This window comes from Lissotriton vulgaris, chromosome 5, assembly GCF_964263255.1.
Source record: "Lissotriton vulgaris chromosome 5, aLisVul1.2, whole genome shotgun sequence".
In the NCBI taxonomy this organism is placed as follows: domain Eukaryota; kingdom Metazoa; phylum Chordata; class Amphibia; order Caudata; family Salamandridae; genus Lissotriton; species Lissotriton vulgaris.
Window position 1 is genome coordinate 51,279,587 of NC_141693.1, and position 18,014 is coordinate 51,297,600.

Genomic DNA, 18,014 nt, shown 5'->3' on the forward strand with positions numbered 1-18,014 from the left:
GTAAGCAGTGGCGGCTGGTGACATTTGAAAGTGGTAGGACGAAAAGATTTCGTTGGTGTGTACCACGGCGAGTGGGCATAGCCAGCAAGCCCTAACAACCTAAGAGCAATTGTGGAAAATCAATATTTACATAGAAAAACTGTGTCTGCAAAATCCGGTGACTGTCAAACGCATTGTGACCACCTCTCTCTCTCTCTTTGCCCCATTCTACCCCCACTCTCTCTCTCTCTCTCTTACACACACACGCTGGCACGCACGCACACTCACACACACGTCAGACTGTCGTGGCTCCAACAGTGCACATCACTGACCTAATGCAGCTCTCAGTAAGATTATAAAACAGGATTCCTAGCATGGCTCTAGAAATGCTCCCCAAGTCCGAACTCTGGGATTCTGCTGCTTGTGTAAAGCTAGGAGTGAAACCAAGACCCCTCTAATGCTGCCCTGAGCAGCAACACAACAGTCCTGCTACCTAGCACTTTGCAGCAACTGCTGGCGGAATAATCATTTATTTTACAACTTAAGCATTCATTTAGCGCCCCTGCTTTTTCTCGTCTTCTCCACTCCCACTCACAGAAAAGGCGCCAACACATTGTCGGGGCAGCAGGGCTCTCTGAAATTCTGTCAGATTATATGCAGAAAAAAAGGCTCCTTCACAGTAGAGCTACAGCTAATGACCACAGCTTCCACTCCCAGTCACTGATGACAGCTGCCTTGAACTAACTGAAAATGGCATACCTGCTGCTGAGCCGGCCACTTACGTTTTTTTTCTCTTGACGTGGTCCTCCGGAAGGCCTAATTTTTTTTACATTTGACCATGCAAATTCGAGGCCTGGTACATTATTCTGCATTTACATCCTCCCACTGTTGCCGTTTCAGATGTGCTACATGCTGCGGGAGCCGGCCTAATAGAGGCCACAGACCGAGGGAAAGTTAAATATAAATGTAACGTGAGCTTGATAATGAGCACTCGAGTTTAAATGCGCAAAGCTATCTAGAAAACAAAGAGTTTAAAAATCTGTTTTTATTCATGCTGTCCTTTATCTGTGTGCACCTTCCTCCGAGGAGCCTTTCCCGCATGTGTGAAGAGCCAATAAATATAATAAAATAAAACTTACCTTGGCTTCCGAAGTTCCCGCTTTTCTTAAGTCCCGACTCCCGAGACTGCAGACCCCGCCATCCTTGATTTTGAATTCGTCTGAGGGGGCTCTCGTCAACAGGAAGGCTGCAGGCAGCCTCCCTCCCCTCCACCGCAGCCAGCGCTGTGATTGGCTCGGCCGGCTGCCCGAACCACGTCATTTCTCTCTGTATGCTGCAGCAAGCAGCATACAGAGAACACAGGGAGAGTGGGAGGTGGCAGGGGGGAGCGGCTTGCCCACTGTTGGTAATACTGTCTGTTTGGCAGCCTCTGAGGCTGCCCAAACAGACAGTATTAACAATAGTGGGCAAGCCGCTCCCCCCTGCCCTCGAGTAACACCGCCCACTCTAACTTCTGCTTTCTTGCCGTGCAAGAAGGCAGAAACAAATGGTAGTTATTACAGTAATAACTACCATTTGTTTCTGCCTTATCGCACGGCGAGAAAGCAGTGGGGCGGCGCCCAAACGCCCACATGGACGAGCCGTCCCTGGGCGTAAGACAGGGCTGTATTTTAGCTCCCCTTCTTTTTACTTTATATATAAACTAGCTTACCCGTCACGCGTTGCTGCGATCTCCGAAGAAAGGAAATTCAAGGAAACTCGTTATGATAACATTCAATTTACATGGTGTCATTTTTATTTAAACGTATTAATTTGAATATGAAAAACATTTTAAAGTGCCGTTTTAATTCTATTTATTTGAGTGCTTGTGGATACAAGATTTTTTGTTTTTCCGTCTGGTGTGTACATCAGTATTCGAAAGATTATGAGGGCCCTAGGGGGCTGCTATTTAAAAACAATTTATGCTAGAAACCTTCGCGGGAGTGTACTCAACAACTTCCCAAAGTTTCCTGGCGTTCGGATGAATGCAGTTTTAATTCTATTTATTTATTCGAGTGCTTGTGGATACAAGATTTTTTGGTTTTCCGTCTTGTGCGTACATCAGTATTCTAAAGATTATGAGGGCCCTGGGGGGGCCGAGATTTAAAACAAAGTTATGGCAGAAACCTTTGCGGGAGTGTACTCAACAACTTCCCAAAGTTTCATGGCGATCGGATGAATGGTGTTTTAATTCTATTTATTGGAGTGCTTGTGGATACACGATTTGTTGTTTTTCCGTCTGGTGCGTACAATTGGAAAGATAATGAGGGCCCTGGGGGGGCTGATATTTAAAAGAAATGTATGCCAGAAACCTTCGCGGGAGTGTACTCAACAACTTCCCAAAGTTTCAAGGTGATAGGATGAATGGTATTTTAATTCTATTTATTTATTTGAGTGCTTGTGGATACACGATTTTTTATTTTTCTGTCTTGTGCGTACATCATTATTCTAAAGATTATGAGGGCCCAGGGGGGCCCGATATTTAAAAAACAATTTATGCCAGAAACCTTCGTGGGAGTGTACTCAACAACTTCCCAAAGTTTCATGGCGATCGGATGAATGGTGTAGTAATGCATAAAGGAGAAACAGACAGACATACTTTCGTTTTTATATATATAGATAACCTTGATACCACCCTGTGCACAACCACATAAGATATCCCTCGAGCAGGGGTACGGCCAATCACCGCTCTTTTATACGCAGATGATGCGGTTTTATTAGCCCGTTCAGCAGTAGGGCTCCAGTGTCTCCTTGATTCTTTTGCAGACTTCATGAGAACTCTGGACTGAAGTGTTAATATTTCTAAATCAAATACTATGGTCATGGGCCAAAGACCCAAAAAGCTCAAAATATTCCACTGCGAAGGAACAGTATTAACAAGGGTGACCTCATTTATATACTTAGGGGTACTATTCGACGAGAAGGGATCTTGAGTTCCACGAAAGAAGGCAAAAAAGCATGCTATGGAGTAGCCCTTCTTGGTTTTGCACAGAGACTTGGCTAAGCCAATTGAAGCTATGCTCAACATTTATAGATCCAAATGTATTGTCATTTCTAAGTATGGGTCTGAAATCTGGGTTGACAAGATGGTAGAGGAATTACAAATTGCAGAAAACAAGTTTTTAAGGAACTTACTTTAAGTTCTGCAATCCACTTCCTCATATATCATTCACAAAGATCTGTAGTAACCCAGAAGTGATGATGAATCGAGAGATCGCCAGAGATGGTCTATCCTTTGATAGAGTTAGTTGCATTCTGTGGTTACAGTATGTAAAGACCATAACAAAGAAATTAGGGCGCCCTAATCTCTTTGAGTCACCAGTTAATATCAGGAAAGAGGATCTATTGTGGGTTAAAAAAAAAAATTTAAACAGTATGTATATGGAGAGAGAGGCAAACGAGATAATGAAACCTATGGTTCAAGCCAATCTTTTGCTGGAAACTTCCCCATTGATAGGCCCATATCTGAAAGTTGTAACAAAGCCAAATCACCGTTTTCTTTTATCCAGATTTAACCTTTTGCACTGTATATTGGCCAAACCGCAAGGCTAGAGTACGGTGAAAGATTTAGGCCCTTGCACATGAGATAATTTGTCCTCCCAAGACACCTTGCACTTTATCATGTTTCGTGACCACTTTCAGGAAATTCGTAGAAAATTTTTAGTATTTTAGTACCAAAAGGCAATATTCAGGTACGGCCAGCATTAGTGTATTTACAGATCCTGAATAACATGGGGGATTTTCTATATTGCTAGGTTTTTAGTTGCTGCTGTTAGGGAAAGGAAAAGAAGGCCTATCATGCCAAGTAACGCTGCAGCTTTTTATAATCACAATGGACTGTGTATTAACCCCTTCTGTGCGGCGCCGATTCCCCCCCCCGGTGCTGCGCTCTAATAGAACCGGACGTGGTCATGACGGAACGGTTCCGTCATAAGCACAGCTCGACCGATGCTCATGACGGAACCGTTCCGTCATGAGCATGGAAGGGGTTAAATGAATGTTGTTTTAATCGATGAGTACTTTTTTTTGGAAAATGTGAAGAAGTGTTTTTACGTCTGATTGCCTCTTGTGCTCCAGAGAATTCTCAAAGACAGTTTGTATCGATTTTTTTAAGTAATCAAATCTAAAAGCAGAACTTAGTTTTTAATGATTTTTATCAAGTAGGAGATGAAATATTACTACGGTCCCCAAGATTATCTTACACTGATTTTTGTATATGTTTTTAGGTTGTTGTATATGATGTTTGTTGTGTACTTTTATGGTTTTAGTAACCGACTAAAGTGGATTTGACTGACTAGAACTAGTAATTTTATAACTAGCACCACTTTCCCACAGGCATAACATCTCTGAATGAATGAACGATTATTTATAATGCACGAACTTAACCCGAAGGCATCAAGGTGCAGACTAAAACATAAACTATAACTGGACAATTTACAGATACAGAAAGCGGACAGCAGAATAAAGAATCAGTGATAGGCCTGGGAGAAGAGCCAAGTCTTCAAGAGTTTCCGAAACGTATTCAGGGAAGGTTGGTTAGAGAGCTCAGGGGGGAGGTTGTTCCACAATTACAGTGCCAGAGTGGAAAAGGCTCTTCCTCCCCATTTAGTTTTTTTGAATCTGGGAACCGACAACAGATTTTTTGAGGATGATCGGAGGGTTCTCTTGGGGGAGTAGGGATTGACCAGAGCCTTTATGCCTTCAGAGCCAGAGCCGAACACGGCTCTGTGCGTCAGACATATAATTTTGAAGGAGATCCTGGAATGTATGGGGAGCCAATGGAGGTCCTTTCTGGCCTGAGTAGCAGATGATAGCTTTGGAAGGTTTAAGACCATCCTCACAGCAGAGTTCTGGACCATATGAAGACGATGGAGGGCTTTCTTGTTTATGCCCCCATATAGCTCATTGCAGTAATCAAGCCTGGAAGATACCAGGGCAACGGTAGACTGCTTGCGGGCGTCTAATGACAGATAGGGGGCGATTTATTTGAGCATGTTACAGCAGGTGGATACAGTTCTGTTCACCTGAAGCTCAAAGGAGAGGGCCGAGTCGAAGAGAACACCAAGGTTCCTGGCCGAGTTGGTAGGTTTGGGACAGTCTCCTAAAGAGGGAGGCCACCAGTCCTTGGACCAGATGTTGGGGTTTCCTCCAAAGACTAGGACCTCCGTCTTCTCACCGTTAAGCTTCAGGTAGTTACGCACCATCCACTTGGAGACCGCTTCCATACAAGATCGAAATTTGAAAGCGGCCTCAGTGATCGGTGAGGTGGAGGAGATAATAATTTGGGTATCATCTGCATAAGATAATATTTGATACCCAAAAGATCTTATTACCTCGGCAAGTGGGGTTACGTAGATGTTGAATAACAGGGGACTCAGGGCTGAACCCTGAGGAACCCCACATTGCACTTCTTTGGAGGAGGACAGAAACCCACCAAGCTGAACCCTTTGCGGTCTCTGTGAAAGAAAGGAAGACAGAAGACTTAGGGCGCTTCCTCTCACCCCTATCCCCTTCAGCCGGTCAACCAGGATTGAAGTGGATAGGGTATTGAAAGCTGCTGTGAGATCCAGGAGCACCAGCATGGTTGTCCGGCCTCTTTCCACCTCGGTGCGGATGTTATTAGCAACTACAGTGAGGGCGGATTTGGTGCTGTGAGCAGCACGGAACCCATGCTGGGAGATATCAAGGAAATCCGTTTTTTCAAGATAGGAAGTCAGATGCAAATTGAGGCGGGCCTCAAGCATCTTTGCCGGGGCTGGGAGAAGAGATATTGGTCGGAAGTTTTTTAGGACTTCCGGATTGAGCAAGGGTTTCTTTAGGAGGGGCTTTACAACTGCTGCTTTCCAGGAAGTTGGAAACGAGCCCTCGTCAGTAGCCAAGTTCATAACTTGCAGAAGAGAAGGTAGGACAGAAACTCTGCAGGCTTTCAAGATTTTAAGGGGGCAGGGGTCAAGAGGGGAGCAAGATTTGGTGGCATCAAGAAGGTGGTTAAGATCCTCAAGGTATATATGGGGAAAACTGGAAAAGTTTGGCAAGGAATCCAAAGGGTCAGTAGTCTCCATCAGTACGGGAGAGAGGAGGGAGGGCGGGGGAGTACTGTTTGTTTCTAATGTAGTATTGGAGGATTTAAGGGAGCTGTAAATGTCCTCGATTGTAGAATGAAAAAATCCTGCCATATCGTTGCATAGATCTTGCGAATCATTCACTGATTCAGATGATTTTGGGAGTGGCTATGGTGTCTATAATTTTAAAGAGATCCCTGGAGGATTTCGAAGAGGTAGTGATTTTGGTAAAATAGTTCTTTTTTTCTTTGTAAATAGCATTTTTATATTTTCTCAGGGCAGACTTATGTAGGTTTTCACTCAAAGGGTCTTGGTGGGCATACCAGGCTCTTTCTTTCTGTCTGCATTTTTGCCGGAGAGATCTGAGAACCATGGTGATGAGGGGCTCTTTCTAGCTGAGTAATGTTTTTTAGGGGGTGCTAGTGAATCCAGGGCATGAGTGAGCGAGGCGGACAGGGCCACTGCAGCCTCGTTAGCGTCAGACAAAACGAGGAGAAGAGAATCATTCAGGAAAGGGGCAAGCGTAATATTGGTTACGTTGTTATAATTCCTCCTGGTTTCCCATCCTTTTTTGTTAGTAAGATCAGATCCGGTAAGGGTGAAGAGGAAGGAGATAGCTGCATGGTCAGACCAGGACAGAGGGATCGGGGTATCGATCTTCAGTCTGGTATCGTTAGAGAAAATGCCGTCAAGAGTGTGTACAGCAGTATGAGTAGGACCCTCGACTAATTAAATAAGTCCGCAAGCGGTTAGAGCCTCTGTTAGCGCTTTAGTATTGTTATCCTCTGATAGTTCCAAATGGAAATTAAAGTCACCTAACAGGGTGAGTTTGGGCTTGCTAATAAAAGGTTCTAGCAGAGTAAGTAAATTGTGGCAGAAATCGGTCTTTGAGCCCGGAGGCCTATAACAGAGGATACCCGTAAAGGAGGCAGAGGGCCTTAATTGGATTGAAAAAATGTAATGCCTCAGACTTCATCAGCCCACAAGCCCTCCCCTCCGCCGACTACATCCTCCTTGGGGTTCTCAACTTCCACCTGGAGAACAACAACGACAACACCACCACCATCCTACTGGACAACCTCGCTAACCTCGGACTCAAGCAACTGGTGAACACCCCACCCACTACGCCGGACACACGCTTGACCCAGTCTTCACTTCCAGCAAGCACATCTCCTTCAGCCACTCAACCGGACTTCACTGGACAGACCACAGCTGCGTCCACTTCAGCTTCAGAAAGAACACTACTCACCACCTACCGCAACAGGTTCCCTGCAGGAACTGGAACAAGATCACCACCGACCAGCTCACCTCTTCACTGAACCAGAACCCTACCGCCAGATCATCGGACCCCAACCAAGCGGCCCACAACCTCGCACAATGGATCACCAACTGCGCCGACAACCTCGCACCCCTGAAAACCCATCCCAGCAGGCCCGGAAGCAAGAAAGCCCTGTGGTTCAACGACGACCTCAAGAACTCCAAGAAAAACTGCCGCACCCTTGAGAAAAACCTGGCGAAAGAACCCGACCACAGACAACATGACCGCCCTCAAGCATGCCACCCGCAAACACCACCAGCTGATCCACACCACCAAGAAGACAGCATTCAAGGAATGTTTAGACAACAACGCACACAACAGCAAAGAGCTCTTCAGCATCGTCAAAGAGCTCTCCAACCCCAGCGCCGGAAACAACGACATCACTCCCTCACAAGCCCTCTGCGAATCACTTGCCACGTTCTTCCACAACAAGATCGCAGACATACACAACAGCTTCGGCGAACAGACCACGCAACCAACCATAGAACCAACGCTCCCCACCACCACCCTCCGCGACTGGACCCCAGTCAACACCGAAGACACCATCCGGACGATGAACACCATCCACTCCGGATCACCAACCGACCCATGCCCTCACCACGTCTTCAACAAGGAAGACTCCGTCATCACACCCCAACTCTGGGACATCATCAACTGCTCCTTCAACACCGCCACCTTCCCCGAGAGCTGGAAGCACGCCGAACTCAGCGCCCTCCTGAAGAAACCATCGGCAGACCCCACCGACCTCAAGAACTACCGCCCCATCTCGCTGCTCCCGTTCCCCGCCAAAGTCATCGAGAAGACCGTCAACAAACAGCTGGCCGCCTTCCTCGAGACGAACAGATCCCTCGACCACTCACAGTTCGGCTTCCGAGCCAATCACAGCACCGAGACCGCCCTCATCGCAGCCACCGATGACATCCGAACCTTGCTCGACAACAGGGAAACAGCGGCCCTCATCCTCCTGGACCTCTCCGCAGCGTTCGATACTGTCTGCCACCGCACCCTAGTTCAACGCCTCAGCAACGTTGGAATCCAAGAGAAGGCCCTGGAGTGGATCATCTCGTTCCTCGCCGGAAGAACCCAGAGAGTCCGCCTCCCCCCGTTCAGGTCTGAGGCCACCAAAGTCATCTGCGGTGTACCACAAGGTTCATCACTCAGCCCCACCCTCTGCAAAGTGTACATGAGCCCCCTCGCAGCCATCGCACGCCAACACAGCCTCAACATCATCTCCTACGCCGACGACACCAAGCTGATCCTCTCCCTCACCAACGACCCCGCCACCGCCAGCACTAACCTACACGAAGGGATGAAAGAAGTAGCCGAGTTGATGAAGAACAGCCGCCTGAAACTGAACTCAGACAAGACGGAAGTCCTCATCCTTGGGTCAACACCATCCGCCTGGGACGACTCCTGGTGGCCCTAGGCTGCGCACCCAAACCAACGGACCACGCACGCAACTTGGGCTTCATCCTGGACTCCTCCCTGTCGATGACCAGACAAGTCAACGCCGTCTCATCTTCATGCTTCAACATCCTACGCATGCTCCGAAAGATCTTCAGATGGATTCCCACCGAAACCAGAAAGACAGTCACCCAGGCACTTGTCACCAGCCGACTAGACTACGGAAACACCCTCTGCACCTGAACCACAACCAAACTGCAGAAAAGACTCCAAAGCATCCAGAACGCCTCCGCACGACTCATCCTGGACATCCCCCGCCACAGCCACATCTCCAGACACCTGAGAGACCTGCATTGGCTCCCAGTCACCAAAAGAATCACGTTCCGACTCCTCACCCACGCACACAAAGCACTCCACGACCTGGGCCCTAGGTACCTCAACAACCGCATGACCTTCTACACTCCCACCCGCCAACTACGATCGACCAACCACGCCCTCGCCGCCGCCCCACGCATCCGAAGAACCACCATGGGAGGAAGATCCTTCTCCTACCTGGCAGCCAAGACCTGGAATTCCCTCCCCATCCACCTCCGCCTCACCCAAGACCACCTCTCCTTCAGGAGGCAACTGAAGACCTGGCTGTTCGAGCAGAAGCGGAATTCCCCCCACCCCCCAGCGCCTTGAGGCCTCTGGGTGAGTAGCGCGCTATACAAATTTCTTGATTGATTGATATTTCTCCTCAGAGGATGAAAGGGAGTCGATACGACAAGAGAACTGATCTTTACACAGTATTCCCAGGCGTCCACCTCTGTGGTCAATGCGGTCCATTTTGGTTAAGGTATAGCCATCAGGGATAGCCTCCACCAAATCAGGGCCGGCCGAGGTGGATCCCCAGGGCTCTGTGATAAAGCCCCAAGAGGGATTCCTTTGTTCTACAAAGTCTTTAAAAGCGATTTTGTTTTTGACCAGCGATCTGGCATTGATAAGAAAGCCAGTTGAATTCTCCAGATGTTCAGAGGAATTGGCCTTAGCCTGACGTTTCCTGGGAGGCTTAGGGTAAGCGCGTGGGGAAAAATTGCAGCATCATTTGAAGGGAGAAAGTCCCTCTGGGGGTAGAGTGTGATGACAAGGCAGAGGTGACGGTCTTAGTGACAGCAAAGTGGAGAAGAAGTCTATGTTTTGAATGGGGGGAGCAAGAGTGTCCAGCCCATCCTGCAGCGCGTCCTCAGCGCGGACGGGCGCAGACGGGCAGGACTCTGGCACGACTCCGGCGCGGCCGCTGATCGCGTCCGCTGCGCGAAGGCATGTCCGTCCCTTTTATCAGCAACTAGAGCGCGAAGAATCACAACCAACTCAAAATGGCCGCCGTAATTCTGTACCTGGGACCAGCTCCACAGCGTCAATACTTGGCTGGGAGTGGCCCTGGGTAGCGGAGAGGAAGGTGAGAGCAATAAAAGCTTATTAAATCAAGCAGTTAGAGCAATATTGCAAGTGAATTTAAAAGCACAAATTTTAAGCAGTATTTCGGTATTACGAATAAGTTTTAAAAGTGCAGGCACACAGAGCTACAAAACCTCCCGGCTTCCGCCTCAAGAGGGACACAGACACTCCAATACAATCCAAGAAAGTGCCAAGAAGGCACTATGCGACAACGCCCTACAACTACACCAAGTTTTCCATGAATCCTTGAACTTGCACGTTCTCTGAAAAGGGTGGCGGGCATTTTGAAATATTGAGTACGAGTTCCCTCGTCTTTCAAAGCAAGAAAATAAATATACTGTGCCACTGTGCAAGGATTACCTACTTCAAGAGAGTTTGCACAGGCTTTCATACAACACCTTATTCAGGGACATGTTATTGCACAAGTATTGATTACTGGCTCGCATCTACACTGGTTTCATGATTTTGATCTGTCTGAATAAAAGAATTGGATATGGAAGTCCGTTAGTTTACCAGTTATCACTTTCAGACTATCAGACAGGCTAAAAGATTAAACCAACGTATTAAACAGTACTTCAGATGTCAAGTCTTGCAACAAGATGAGGACTGGAGTAATAAACTAGTTAACAGAGTTAACTTACAAAACTATTGAACATTAGCCTACTGGAATATCACCTTTATTTTAAATATTTGACCACTTGTTCTATCCTGGTCCATGCCAGTTCTTTCGGTACAGGAACACTTAATAGAGTTAAGGGAAGCACAATATTCAGCACCGGAAACTTGGGAAAAGGCTTAAGCTAGTTATAAATGATATGCCAATACCAAGAGAAACCCAGTCTCTAAATATGCAATAGGTCAGGTGAGAAAAGTATGGTTACTCCGCAAAAATGTGTTCTTTGAAAACAAAATCTGTGTTTCAACCAAAATGTGTCGGCCCATTTCCTATTGTGCAGATTGTGAATTCAGTTATTAGACGATTGAAATTGCCTCAGGTTATGAAACTTCATCTATTATTTCATGCATCCGATGACATCTTGTTCGGCAAAAAAGCGTTTTCCTTCAGCGCTTGGGCTAGTTCAGGTTAAAGCTGAAAGTGAAAATGAGGTATACAAGATCCTAGACACGAGAATTGTTAGAAAATAATTCCACTAATTTGCTTATTGTTCTGATCATGAGGGGTGATCAAGGGAACAAGCTTCTAAACTTCATGCCCCGAGTTTGTTAATGTTTTGGTCATATCAAGGCATAACAAGGCAATACAATCTATCCATGTTCATACTCTCTCTTGCTTTACCAATAAGGAGATAACAGCAGTGCGTATCCAATTACATGTTATCGATGTAACCCTGTGGTGCATGTGTATAATATAAATATCAGCAGCAATCGGTTAGCAGGGCACCGCTCTAGGGACGGCGGCCGCAATCCCTCATAAGGGGAGTGTTTGGGAGGGAACAAAGGTATAGAACTCAAAAAAAAAAAAAACGTTTGGAAAGACCATAGGGAGAAAGTAAGACCCAAGCTCTCTCCAGTAGATTACTTCCCCCCCCCTGCCCCCGACCCATTTTTGTGCATTAATTCAGTCACTCTCAGACTCCGTGCCACCACTTTGGTCTGTCATTTTAATTTTATGAGGAAATTCCTGACAACCCAGTAGCTCCACCAAATAGATGGTGGCCTTTGGGAGGAGCACTGACAAGATTCATGGCTCCGCTTTCAGTGCTCAGCAGGCGTAATACCTCAAACCAGCTCTTATTAGGCTAATTTCAAGAACGATAAGGATGACAAGAGGGAACAGAATGGCAAGGCTTGGCATCTGGAGAACACACAATGCAACGTCAACCTTCAACAAAACTCCTTTTTCAATGAATCCTTGAACTCTCAAGTTGTCTGGAAAGGATGGCAGCCATTTTGAATTACTGAGTATAAATTTTGTCATGTTTCACAGCATCATAGCAAGATAATAAATAAACTATGTTGCTGCAGCAAGATCCTTACTTTTTGGATTACTGAATGCTTGGAAAGCAGAATGGTAGTCTCAAAACTAAGTCATGTTTGAAAACAAACATTACATTATTTAAACACGTATTCCAAGTTATACTTCAGAACAGTGGCTCTTAACCTGGGGTCGGGGACCGCTGAGGGTTCGCAAGGCCTACTCAGGGGGTCCGTGACTTGTTTGAAAATTAAAAAAATATCAAGATTTATTAAAGTGTACATACAAAAAGCAGCAAAATGTAAAGCTGAAAAATGTAAAATGTTCTGTAAATGCGAAGGAATTCGAAATCAGGGGCTAAAAATTAAGTTACTTTCCTCAGATTGATTCGTTGAAGCAGTGCAAGTGCATCAAACAAAATATATATGGGCTAGGAGTGGCCTCGATTACATTTCGGAAAGATCCAATTAAAAGATTTAAAAAAATGTTGACTTTTGTTTGTGAATGAAATAAAATACTCCAGCATGTGTGTATAAACATGTTTGATGAATGCTTGTTTCTGTATTTTTTGTATGTACTGTTTCGGGGTTCAAATCATCCAAAATGCTTTGGTAGGAGTCCCCAACTTCCAGTAATGACTCAGCGGGGATCCCTGGATTTCAATAATGATTCTATGGGGGTTCCCAGTAATAATTAAGTGATGATCCACAGAAGTCAAAATGTTAACAATCACTGCTTTAGAAGTCTAGTTCCTGTGCACTTTGTATCTTGCTTTCTTCTGAGGAAAGAGGAAGGATCCTCTCTCCAGAGACTGCTAAATATGTTTGACTAATGCGGAGGCAAGGGTATAACTTAAGGATATGTACCCTTACAGCCTTACCCTGCCTCATAAATTATGTACAAAAGGATGTGGTTAACTCTGGGTAGTTCCCAAGTTTAAGGTGGAGAGCAGATCCTTTACATAGAACACTTTATAACACAACTGAAAAAGGGGCTACGGTCTCCACAGGACCTGGTTGCAGTGGACATCCTACTTTTCATTACCAAAAGAGAAATTCAGTGAAAAAACACACAAATTAAAGAAACGTTCGGAATTATATTTTATTTACATTTTTAAAAAACGTAGAAATTCAATCGACATGCTACACTGCTTGTACCCTCATATTACATCACTCATGACATGTTCAATGACTACATTAATAACATCCCTAAATACATCTGAAATGACATCATTAATAACATTGTGTGTGGCGAGGGTGCAGGAAATAGTTAATTTTGGGCTTAAGTTCTAGTTGCTTCAGATAACTAGAACTTGTGAATTTAAGTGGGTTTGTTACTTTAAAAAGTCATGTTTTTTTCTGTTCAAATAGTCTTTTTGAGTTTATTACATCAAGCAGCAACATAAGGATAGTAGAGAAAACAGAACTCAAATAAACCAAAGAGTGCAATCTTCATGACACATTTGGATCTACAGTGGTTCAACGTGTAAATAGTTGGCATCTAGTAAATCCCACATATGCCTATGTGGTGGATGCCACAGGGAAAGTTTCAATGAGACTATCTGCTTCTCCAAGAAATGTGACCCATTCTCTCCAGATATGAAATGAAACTATATTGAAATGTTTACAATTATTGAGAATCAGTTTGCATACAAGTTTCAGCATTAGGTCTAATAAGCCATCACCTACAGACTTTAGTTGCGAGTCTAATTTACCGAGTAGTATATGTGAGAATTCCTGAATGGGAGTAATATCCCGGCTGTCATTAAAGATATTGTCCCAGTTCTTTTGGAGGATGGGGCAGTAAAATAGCATGTAAGTTTTCTTTGTGTAGTTTAACCTGGGCCCTGTATGCTCTATTGAAAATCGTTTATTTGGTTTGGGATATGGCCAGTGAAATTTTTTTTTTTAGAAGGTGGATGTGTATATACGTTTCCAGTCAAATTTGAGATTACTGTGATTTGGTTGTACTTCCCATTTTTGTTCATTATGGATATGAGTCTTGCATGGATTAGGGAGAAGTATCTTATATACTCTAGGCACGATGTGTCCTCTTTTGTAAAAGCCACTAATTAGTGTAGTGAGTGTGGGGTTTTTCTTCAGTAATGGGTTTTAGAAATCTGTCTCAAGTATTTATAGAAGTTTATGGGTCAGATGTATGACAGATTTTTAGTGGCACCGCACATAGCCCTAAAAAAGGAGCCCAAAGGGAAAATGTAATAAAATAGGAGTCAACTTTGCAGAAACTAATTTTATGGGTCACTCGGGGACGCGATGTATTCATTTAAAAAAAGGGAATACAGTTCCATCTCAGTGACAGACTATTGTGCTACTAACGGGCAGTGTCATCTAACAGAATTAAGAAATATACCTGGTTACCCAAATTCCAGAGGGAACACGGTCTTCTGGCTCTCCCAAGTATCACTGCACTATATATTACTGGTGAACCCCTCAGTCTCTCTCCATCCTTATGTGATGTGTTATCAAGTGTGATGAGTAAATGCAAAATAGTGTATCCATGTTGTGGTTCGATTCTGCATATAATGTAGGCCTTAAAACAGTAGGTTGCTGAATGCACTTAGCAGTATTCAGAGTTAGCCGTCTCCCCACTCCATATATGTCCCTGTGGGCCACTCCTAGGGCTCCCCCCCCTCCTACTAGAAATAATTACAAGGCTATGTGCAGGGTCTATCTGTGAATCGCCGTGAGGCAGGTAAATTAGTAACTTGGCCACAATTGGGGTATGTTATTCATAAGAAATCAAGAACTGAAAACATACAAATTAGATTTCTTGAAGGTTGAGTCTACTCTGTGAAAGGAGCAGCCTAGCACGCACTAATCTCTGAAAATCGCTCACCATGCTGCCTACACAACAGAAACCACCCCCACCTTCCGACTGTTTAAGGCTGTGCAGGAAAGTGCCAAGTGTTCAGTGCATGGAGCACTCATTGAAGAGCTGTAAATCACCCATTTAAGAGGAAGACTCGGTTTTTTGTCGAAATGGTTTGATTTTAGCTAGGTCTCATTTAGAAAACTCGCCACTTAAAGTCAACAGGGAAGGTACTTTCTGTTTGGTAAAGCTCCCTCTTCTTTGTTCCCAAGTTGGCAAGTGGTGCTAGGGCGGCAACACGGCCTATGAACCTTTGGTCGTTGCACAGTAAAATCTTAGGCACATTACTGCGTATCAAAGCCGCCCTGGTGGGGTCGGTGTCCACAGGAGTATACATGGCAAGACTTCCAATATCGGCGGAAGACACCTCTTTACTATAATACATTTTTTAAAACATGCTTACCTGTCTGCTTCCTACACAGACTCAATCTCTATAACACAATCCGACATCTGCTGCCCTTTGTTGATCTTTTAACGGATGCCCTTTAGCTTGCCTTTAACGTTAGCACTTCCGGGTCGCATAAAAACCAATGCCGTGGCTGAACATATATGGTGAGTTGTTGGACTTAGGAGGTGTCGTTGATTTGTAAGATGGTCTACGATTGGACCGTTGAACACACCTCAGCCAATCCTGGTGCTACGCGCATTATTCTGAAGGTCTGATTGGCTGAGTCTTCCGCGCGGGCCATTCTTTTTCCGCGGCAGGGTCGCTTCAGCTGGCTGGGTACGTCTGAAGAGAGCGAGTCTGTGGTCCCGGCGGTGGCAGGCGTCTTTTACCCGCAGTTGGTTCTGGATGCGACTGTGGAAGGGAAAGGTCAGATTGAGCGGTTGAGGCATATTGGTGAAAAGACCAGTCTGTTTACGGTTGACAGGGCCTGGCTGGTGCCCATATCCTTAAGGTTCTGACTCGACAGTGACTGCCGTAGGAGGCTTGACCTAGGTCGGCAGGATACGGGTCGGTTGATCTAGAAGGTCATGATATTTTTGACTTTTCCCCATTACTGCTGCATTAACTGCCTCGGGGTGTAGAACTGCATGTGAGGCTTCTGGGCATGAGTGGTCACCATCCTAGTTTTCTCACTCAAACCTCTATTTTGTGTTTAACTGTTGTCCACTTGTCATAAAAACTTCCCTATAATATCATGTCAAATTCAATTTGAACCTTGATGATTTTACATATGCGCAACTATTAACCTACATGCAAGTCCATAGTCTTTTGCAATTTATCAGACGCTCTGTTCATGTGCTTGCACATATTTTGGATGCTTTCTGGGCTCCTAACGACTACATTAAGTCCGTTTCTAATTTTCCAGAGACATGCACTGACTAGTTTTTAAATAATTTTCCTCTGCAGAGGTTACCGCCTGCATTGATGAATCTGTTATTTTATCTAGAGCTTGGCAAAAAATGCATCCCAAATTGTTACGTCAGGCTTTCAAGTTCTCTCATAACTTGACAAACTTGATTCCAGCTACGCTAACTATTTTAATTGGATTAACATAACTTCAGGTCAAATGGCGCTCCTTACCAAATATACACAAGAGAATAAAAATATAATCTTGCCTTTGTTTACTCAATCCTTAGCTAAACAACCACTTGAGGTTTGCAAATCAAAAATGGCAAGCCCACTATTTGTCAGAGCTCAAACTTCAATTTGTAGACAAAGTGTAGTAATATAACTTAAATTGGTAAATGTATGTTTCTCCCATGTGATTAATAATATCTTTTTTAAGGGGGGGATACGTTTTAAGTTGGTGAGCAGTTTTGCAATATAAGTTTTAAAAAAAAGTGTTGTCTTTTTTTTGGGTTGAGAAAGGCAATGTATTGTATTTGGTGGTTATGCAAAGCAGTCCTGTACCTTTGAGTGATGTTGTGAAAGCCAGAGTATCAATATTTTTGGTAAAAAATGGCTCCACACATTGCCCAATTCTATTTAATATATTTTCATTCTTGTTTAGCAATAAAAGTTGGTGTCGCTGTGTACATGATGCTTGGGATTATTATGTAAGTATCTGATTTTTGCCCTGTGATTTGTGTGCTAGCAATGGGTTGAGCCAATTCATTCCAAAAAGATTGACACTATCTTTCAGAACATCACCCGAAGGTACAGGACCACTTAATATAACCAATAGATACTGCACAATATATTGCCTTTCCCAAAGAACAAGTCCTAACACTTTTCCGGAGTTTCTTTAATTTATATTGCACAACTGCTCATCAACTTAAAATTTACCCCCAAAAAGTTTTCATTACATACGCCTACTCACCTAATACTTTAGAGCAAAAAACAGAACAGACTAGAATACAAGTTCCATCTAGGAGAACATATTTTCCAAAACAAAGTGAAAGTGTGAGAAGGGTAAAATAGATTACCTGAATGAAATTGCAATTATATTGTCATTGGCCTAAGACTAAAAGTACGATTAAAAAAATAGATAGACTGTGTTGTATGGTATAAAAACTCGTAAACTAGGTACGCTCCAAAGATTAGATGCCTCATTTCCACCTGAATGAACCAATAGCAACCACCACTTAAAACTACATCTTAGATTCCAATCACCCCTAATCCAAACATTTCTCACCATGTCAAGATGATTGCAGTCAACAAGAATTCCCAGAATCTCTATTTCTGAGATCACTGTGAGATCATTCAAGTATACAAATAGAAGCAATTCACTATGTAAAAAGTGATCATAAAATAACATATAATTCAGTTGTTAAAAGTAGCCTCTGATATTAGCGGTGTTTAGAAAAAATAGATGGGCGGGTTTGTTTCATCATTGGCACGTAATCCAGGCTGACTGCTGGTCTGTGGGTCGCCTTTGAAATTCCCATTAAGAAAGAATGGAGCTCATGTATTCCTTTAGATACTCCACCCTGAGACAATGCAGCACTGCTTCGTCGGGGCCTTGAGGTGCTATAAAGACTAATTAGATAGTCACCTATA

At 44.3% G+C, this 18,014-nt stretch overlaps 1 long non-coding RNA gene across 2 annotated transcripts in view; it reads right to left on the reverse strand.

Annotated features, from left to right (window-relative positions):
- Positions 1 to 15,587, reverse strand: part of LOC147710122 (uncharacterized) — a 131,278-nt gene extending 115,691 nt beyond the window's left edge. Inside the window, exon 1 of one of the 2 annotated variants that reach the window (XR_015295611.1) lies at positions 15,471 to 15,587. This is a non-coding gene — a long non-coding RNA (uncharacterized LOC147710122). The remainder of the gene's footprint in view (positions 1 to 15,470) is intronic. The other variant, XR_015295612.1, reaches the window with a different exon arrangement.
- Between the last annotated feature and the right edge of the window lie 2,427 nt (positions 15,588 to 18,014).